Raw genomic sequence first — 8,546 nt, 5'->3', positions numbered from 1 at the left:
TGGGCCCGGCTAGGCCGCGCGCCGACCCCGGCGCCGCACCCCTCAGGGACAGGCCTCTCCCACATGCGCGCCAGGCTCCGCGCACGCACGGGGCGCTGCCCTCGGGCCTGGACACGGCCCACGAGGCTCCCCACTCCTCGGGGCCCACCCCCCAGTGAAGCACGGGGTCCGGCTTTCCCCTCGGGGCCGGGGCGCGAGTCACTCACAAACACCTCAGACATTAGCGCGCATCTCTGCCCCGTCGTCCGGGGGCAAAAGTTGCCCCTTTTGCCACCGGGGAGTGGCCTCCGTCGCTCGCCTTGCCTTGCCTTGCCTCACCTCGCTGCCCTTGGCGGGGAAGGGTGCGGGCTTGTCCCGGTTCTGGTGTCGGACACCGGCTGCGGCGCTCAGTCACCAAATACCTCCGATTCCAGCTGAAAGCCAAAACGGATCAGCGGGGATTATCATCCTGGATCGCCAACTTTCAGGGCTCACGTTCCCCAGGGCTATTATTTTTAAGCAGTGTTTAATCTTGCTGTAAAGCCTGACAGGCCAATTCACCTCAAAACCATCATCATCATAATAGCATCGTCGCTACGTCTGATGACAAGCCTGGCGTTTTTAACTCGTGGTCTCAGGCTGGATGCATTGGTGGGACTGGTTGTACTGACTTTGGTTACTAGTTCTCTCCGAGCGTGGCTAATTCATACGTACGAGACAAAAATCGGGGCCGTCCCGCTTAAATAATTTTTAAGGAGTCAGCATCTGTAATTAGTGTGAGCTTGTGTAATTGCCGGACTGCCGCCGAGCGGACGGATAGCCAGACCCGTAAGAAGCCCGGCGTTCATCAAGACTCGCGATCCCCCAGGATTCGAGTCTAATAAAGAGGAATTACGCTGCGAGGCAGGCATTATTTATACACCTTGCTCGCAAAGCAGTTGCTTTCCCATAGGGTTAGGGGAGCTGTGGGTGGTAGCACGCAAGGAACACGGCAACATTTAATAGCTTCTTAAAATTAGCTTCTCCCCCCCCGTCGTACATTTGGCTCCTAAGTTTCTTGCTTTGTTTTACCTTGCAGGCCTGAATAATGATGTGGTGACACATTACTGGCTGGAGGACAGGAAATGCCAGCCGAAATGGACACCGGAGCAGGAATTCTTTAATTGGAAACGCTCGCAGCGTGCGGAGCCAACGTTTAAAGAAACTCCACTTGAATTCTCCCCTTTTTAGTCCATTTTATGCCCAGCTCGTCATTTCTTGGCCACAAAAATCAAAAGCCAGGGACAGCATTCGTGCAGCTTGGAAGGAGATAAAGTTACCGCTGACAAAGGTTTTTTAGCAACGTTTACCACGAAATTAAACAATTCTGTGGAAGAACTCGGTCCGTCTGCACCCACTACGCTACGAACAGCCACCTGCTGCCTGCTATTAGAAAGCCTCTTGAACGTTAGTTGAACCACGCACTTTTAAATAAAGAAACGAGTAGGCCTACAGCTGGCTAAACTCTTCAGGACGCTGCCTGAAGGCAGCACTGCACCTAGGCTCCTGGCAGCCCTGGGCAGACTTTTAGTATCAGGCCCCCCTTTGCCAGAGATGATAAAATAATATTATTATTATTATTATTATTATTATTAATTTTTAAATTACCATTTTTGGATCCCCTTTCTGTCCAGGCCACGGTTTACCCATTCCTGTGTCCAGCCCTGCCTTACGTACAGGACTGTAGCGTTAAGGCCTCACCTCACTACAATACAAATTGCAGTCGAGGGACTTTTAGGTTCCTGACCAGGCATGTTCTGGACCTTTCCAGTTAGCTGGAGCTAGAAAAGACTGTCCAATTCGTGTGTATACTGGTGTCATTTTAAAGTCGAGGCACGCAAGATAAATAAAGGGTCAGATGCACTTGGATGGAATCTGGCACACAAGGATTATCCAATACTAGCCATTTTACCTCATGTTTTTGCATGCTAGATTATTCTAACCACATATAATTTCAGGTTACTGTATAAATCCTGATAGATTTCCTGCCAGGAGATCTAATCTGAGCACCCCAACATGGGGATACATTTTATTTAACAGCTTTGGGGCAGCGTTCAATAGTTGAGCTGCAGTTTTGCAAATAAATATGAAGTCTCTTGTCAGCACTTCATTAAGTGCTGCGTGATTGCGGTTGGACTGGTTTTCCCTTTCAGCGTGGTTCTTTGCACTGCTGCGCCCTGTGTTTGCTTTCCATTGTCTATTACCCTTGCTTCTCTGCCCTACTGTACTGTGCATGGAGACCAAGTAAAAATAAAAATACATGTATATTAAAAGACACATATATACAAAATATACCAATAGATTAAAAAAGGAAATAAGTGACTGCCATCAACAAACCCATTAAAATTAACTTGCCCTCAGTGACAACGTCCACAAGGGGGTTTATGAAGACAAGCGAATCCTCCTTCCATGTGAAGTCTACCAAAATCCCGTAGTGAGTGCCTTTAAGAGGGTCAGTGGTCCTGTTGCGACCCCACTCCAAGGCTTTTGATGGGAAAACCTTGCTGGAGTCCTACAAGGCTCAGCAAGTGGGTGGACAAGAATCTGATGGTGTTCAACGCTGATAAATGCAAGGTTCTCCACCTTGGGAGAAAAACCCGCAGCATCCTTACAGGCTCGGCAGTGCTATGTTGGCTAGCACTATGCAAGAAAGAGACTTGGGGGTCATCACTGACCACAAGATGAACATGAGCCTGCAATGCGATGCGGCGGCTAGTAAAGCGACCAAAACGCTGGCTTGCATCCATAGATGCTTCTCAAGCAAATCCCGGGACGTCATTCTCCCCCTGTACTCAGCCTTAGTGAGGCCGCAGCTGGAGTACTGCGTCCAGTTTTGGGCTCCACAATTCAAAAAGGATGTGGAGAAGCTTGAGAGAGTCCAGAGAAGAGCCACGCGCATGATCAGAGGTCAGGGAAGCAGACCCTACAATGACCGGCTGAGAGCCCTGGGGCTCTTTAGCCTGGAGAAGCGCAGGCTCAGGGGTGATCTGATGGCCATCTACAAGTTTATCAGGGGTGACCACCAGTATCTGGGGGAACGTTTGTTCACCAGAGCGCCCCAAGGGATGACGACTAGGTCGAATGGTCATAAACTACTACAAGACCGTTTCAGGCTGGACATAAGGAAGAACTTCTTTACTGTCCGAGCCCCCAAGGTCTGGAACAGCCTGCCACCGGAGGTGGTTCAAGCGCCTTCATTGAACACCTTCAAGATGAAACTGGATGCTTATCTTGCTGGGATCCTATGAACCCGGCTGACTTCCTGCCCTTTGGGCGGGGGGCTGGACTCGATGATCTTCCGAGGTCCCTTCCAGCCCTGATGTCTATGAAATCTTCACTGCGGCTAATTTCTATCACTTGGTATATCAGTCATGTTCTCTGCATCCCTCTTGCCTAGAAGGTTAGCTTCCCCTACCTCCATTCAGGACTTCAAATTGATGGTAGCTCATCTCCTGCCCAATCTACTTTAATTCTGATCACACTTAAGCTTGTAGCAGGAGCACTAAATCAATAGAAACCTTTCCCATTTTGGCACTTCCTGCTGGTTTGCTCACAACTGAGCTTTTCCCCAAAAAAATGCTGACTCAAGAGGGAGAGGAGATGGCCAGTGAGTTTAGTCCAAAAAAAAAGCCTCCATAAACTCTTAATGGCTGAATTCAGACCTGGACAGAGTTAGTGCCAGTGCTTGAAGACTGGTGATGCTTCAGAGTCAGCAAAATGGATCACCTGAGAGGTCTCCAAATGCAGTTTGAGAACCTGGAGTTTTGGAGCAGGCTACAAGTTTCATTTATTTTGATTTTCTTTTCTCCATGCATGCATATATATATATTTCTCCCCGTTATAATCCTTGTACCGCTGGAAAAGTGTTCCCTTGCTGCTAGGCTGACTCGCCTGATAGCTATTGGATTTGCTTTTGTGCTATGCACTACTGAGGTCTTTCTGATTAGTCAAGATGCTGGTCTCTAGGTGGCTTTAAAAACCTCTGTACGGCAGTGTCTTTAAGTACCCAAGGATACTTTAAGTCGGCTACAACACATCTACCAGGTACCGTAGCAATCTAGCTGTGGGGAGAGGAGTTCAAGACTATGCTAGTCTTATTCTGCCAAGTTAAGCAGCTGTTGAAGAACACAATGATTTATCCTCAAGAGCAAATCATGCATTTGCAGGCCCTGACATTCGAGTCCTAGGTTAGACCATTCTTTTTAAAGCTATTTTAAAATCAGTTTTCATTCAGAATTGATGACTATCGACAAGAAATGACAGGGGCATGAGCAGCTCTAACATATATGATCATGATCAGATACATTTCCAAGAGATGAACAATTTTGGGTATCATTGTCTTGCTCAGGATTTTAAGGATAGTCCTCAATGACAAGGCGACTGCGAAGCAGAAACAAACCCTTGCCCATTCTGCATGTGTCTATTTAAAAATCCAACAGCTAAAATCCTCAGATCTTTAGAGACACCAAATAACTTCTCACCTCTGACACCTCCCTCAAAGACTAAACTTTGAGTGGTCTCGCCTTCATACTCTCCATCTACAAATATCTGCAAATCCATCTAAAGCCATGTCAAAGGAAGAAAGAATTCCTTTAGGAAAGAGACGTTGGCTAGCCAGCGACGCCAGGATTCCTTTCATGCGAGGAATGCAATACCTGCCAAACAGGAATAAGGTTATCCAACACAAAAACAGAGCCCTGTTCTCAAAAAGCAAGTGGGAATTGCCGTCTACCCTCTACTTCCATTCTCCTGGTCTCAGGTAGCAGCTCTTCACTGCAAGGAATGTGGAGAATTTCATGCTGGATTACAACCGACTCCCCGGAGTGCATTTCTTCAGTGCTTTACACTAGCATTTTCCCAACAGGTCCTTACCATTGCACTACCACCAGCGTAGTTCTAGCAAATATTGGAAGCACTGACCTAGCATAACTTTTTAATCCACCATCGTGCCAAATTCGAAAGGAGATGGAGGTGGCAGAAGCTAAAATGCCTACAGTTCGTTTACACCAGTTGAACTGTTACTGCTGCCAGTGAGAAATTCAGTAAGCCACCAACGTACAGAAAGCTTAAAAATGTACAGGGTTGGACCACGAACCAGACGACGTCGGTAGAGCACCAAGCAACTCACTATGCCAGTTTGGGCAAGTCATTGCACTTCTCCATCTTTGTCTCCAAGCTTACCAGTTAGAAAACCATGCCTACAAATAAATTGCCAAGTATTATCACTCCCAGGTAACGGTAGTTATCGGTAGTAACCCCCAAAGTCTCTATTCCCTAGATAGCCTGGCCCCAGGCACTGGCATACAAAGCGTGGGTGCATCTCCACAGAGAAACCACTTCATCTCGTTACAGCTGTGGTCCCGCAAACCCAAGAGGTACTGAGTACTCCCGGTCTCCGGTTTACCACCACAACCAATTACTGGCAGAAACAGGAGCTCACTATGTGAAGCAAGCAGCTGTGTTTAAGCAAGCCCTTCATGCCAACAGAGGATATTCAGGATGGCACAGGCATGTCCCAGGTAGACCTCACTGGTTTTCTTCTACTGTTTTCTGTTAGCTTCACCCCTTTCCTAACCATTCATAGCCTGGTTTCCTCATTTGAGGGCCCTGGCTAGCAGTCCCCAGTCTCCACAGCCAGGAGCATCTCTGCTGCCCACCATCCTTTGGGAGCTCGCTCCAAGCGCCCTGGCTAGCGGCCCCCAGTCTCCGCAGCCGAGAGCATCTCTGCTGCCCGCCATCCTTTGGGAGCTCGCTCCCTCGCTCCAACTGCCGCGGACCCTCCCCGCCCCGGAGTTCCACCCCGGGCTGCTCGCTGCCGGACACGTGGAAGAGGACCCGTGCCATGGGATGGTGTAGGCAGCTCCACGAGTGGTGCTGCCTTGCCCCTTTTTGGCTTTATTTTTCTATATCTTCTCTCAGCTCATTTCAGTGCCTGCCACAACGTCCCCTGGAGACTGCTCTTGTTCATTTTTCTTTGGCCTTTCCCTTCATCTAAATGGGAAGGCTTTGCTCTTGGCGGAATTAAATGTTTTTTGTTTTTTTTTTTTTTGGGGGGGGGGGGGGTTGTGTTGGTTTGTTTTCGAATTGGTATCCGAGCCTAAATTAGCCAAAACTAATTCCAAATTCAAGAGTCCAGACCTGTAAGTAAGACATCCTCCACCTGCACTTGGGGCTTCAGATGTTTCTTAATCCTTTGGCAGGCAGCTTACTTGCAGGCCCCAGCCCGGAGGCTTGGGGTTCAGATGCCCCCGCGTTTTGCTTGCCCTCAGCCATAAGGCCCTTGGAGCAAACAAGGGAGGAGACTGGTTTCCTCTTGGAAAGTTTCTCTCTAGGAAAAAAAAAGAGTTGGTTCCATTTCTGCCTCTGCTAGAAGATCGTATTTCCTTTAGGCTTCGAGCACAGGGTCAGGTTTCCTCTATATTTCTTTATCACCTCAGCTATACTTCAGAGAAGAATTGAGGATATTTGTCTCAGTCGAGTCTCCTCAACAAAACAAGTAAAACCGGGAGAGGGGGGGAATGTCCTTCCAGGCTTTGGAGACAGGAGATTAGGGATGGAAGAGCAGCCATTCACACCCACCTGAAGTCTTGCTCCCTTAATAGAGGTATCTGCAGCCTCCCCTGGCCGTACAACCGCTAACACAAAAAAGGGAGGAGCAAGGAGCCTACAGCCAGCCACAGCCAGGCTTTTCCTTATTTCCAGCGTCCTGCACAAGATGGAGAAGGGAGCATTCCCCTGCCAAGTACAACCACAGGTGATGGGTCTCTGCACGGCAATGAGTCTAGCCATGGGTGATGGGTCTCTGCGGTGGCGAGTCTTTGCACCCTCGTGGTTTCCCCACATCTTTGAAGACCACTGTGTAAAGTTTAGGCTGGATTGGACCATCAGTTATTCTTACAGCCTCAGTGAACATTGGTCCAACGTAAGCAAGGGCTAGTGTTGGCATATCCCAAGACCCAGGAAAGAAAAATAGTCACCTGCAAACATTATTTCATAGGTCTCTCTTGCATGATTTGCTCCTTCAATTCCCTACAGAAGCGAGAACATTTCCAAGAAGTGTGCTAGAGGGGGAAGTTGCAAGAAATTCTGTGCAACAGGGAACATGCCAATGTGGGAGGTGGACTCTCCCTTAAGTACCAGTCAGACCAGAAGGCAGGGTTGGGGGGAGGGAGGATATTTTCTGATATTTAATCCAGATACTGACACAATCCCACAAGCACTGACACTGCAAACATCAATGAGGAATGGAAAGGGAACGAGGGATACACGCCTAGAGCACAGGTATCTTCAGGGATGCGGTAAGCTACGTTCAAGACAATAATAAATAAAAATGGACATATCTGGACACCACAATCCTTGGAGTGAGCACAGCACAGACATCAGTAAAAACTAATTCAGCCCCAAGCTTGTTTCGCGTAGGGTTCCAGCTTTGAGTTGCTACAAGCGCAGACTGCATGTGAACGGGCATCCCAGACTTGTGAGACATTCCTTCCACTCTTCCTTTCCCACTTCCAGCCTCCAGCATTTAACCTTTCCTATTTATTTGGTATTCTTGGCCAACTGATGCTGTGTGTTTAGAGAGTGTGTTGAACAGCTTCTGGGGCTGCTCTCAGCTGCGTGAATACTATGTTGTTACAGGTTCGCTGCCTCTGGCAGTTACTCTGTTCCTGTCCGAGATGGGCTGAAAGCATCTCTTAGGACTCCCAAGAATTCCTTGCTAAAATTATGCAAACTGGAGAGAAGTTTGCAGCGATTCTCAAATCTCTGGTTGAGGCAAACCCTTCCTACACACTGCTAAGTCAGTCCTGCCAGAGTGGATCTCCCCAAGGCTCAAAGCAGATTATTTGCTTTCAAAATGGACCGGATTGCCTCTGGAACAACTTCTGCAAGGAGACTCCAACTTCCTTGCAAAGGAGTCATTCCCACCCTTAATTCAAGTTATCCAGGCTGCGCAGAGTGCGAGCAGTCTCCTGCGGCAGGGATTTCCAGCAAACATGCTATTGGCCCAGTAGGATGTCCTCCCCCTCAGAGGGAAGACTGAATTTGTTTCAATGGAAAAAAATAAAATAAAATAAAAATAGATGAATGGATCCCATACACCTTCACATCATTCCCGTCTACATTTAGGGAGAGATCAGACACAGGCCGAGGGAAAACATGGGAGCCTCTTGTTACAGCACTGGCTGTACAGCCATAGTGCCTATACTGGTGCGCACTTCCGACTGCCGGGTGGCTTTGTTTGGCTATAAACACCGTACTGGCGCAGCTAGAAACCGAAACTCTGCTACAAACAAACAAACTGTACTTAAGTCTGATTTTTTTTATTCAGACCAACCTCCTAAATAGCGACAAATTTTCCAGTTCTCTCATTTAAGTCAGACCTTTTAGTTTAAAAAATAAAACAAAACATAAAAATTAAAGAAATCAGCATTTTAACCTGGCAATGTCGCTTTAGCACCCGCCACCATGGGCTTTGCTAATGAAGCCCCACTGCACACAACCAACTCCCATGGACTCTACAATCTCAG

Source organism: Alligator sinensis, unplaced genomic scaffold (assembly GCF_000455745.1).
Source record: "Alligator sinensis unplaced genomic scaffold, ASM45574v1 scaffold628_2, whole genome shotgun sequence".
Taxonomy (NCBI): domain Eukaryota; kingdom Metazoa; phylum Chordata; order Crocodylia; family Alligatoridae; genus Alligator; species Alligator sinensis.
This window is presented reverse-complemented; position numbering follows the sequence as displayed.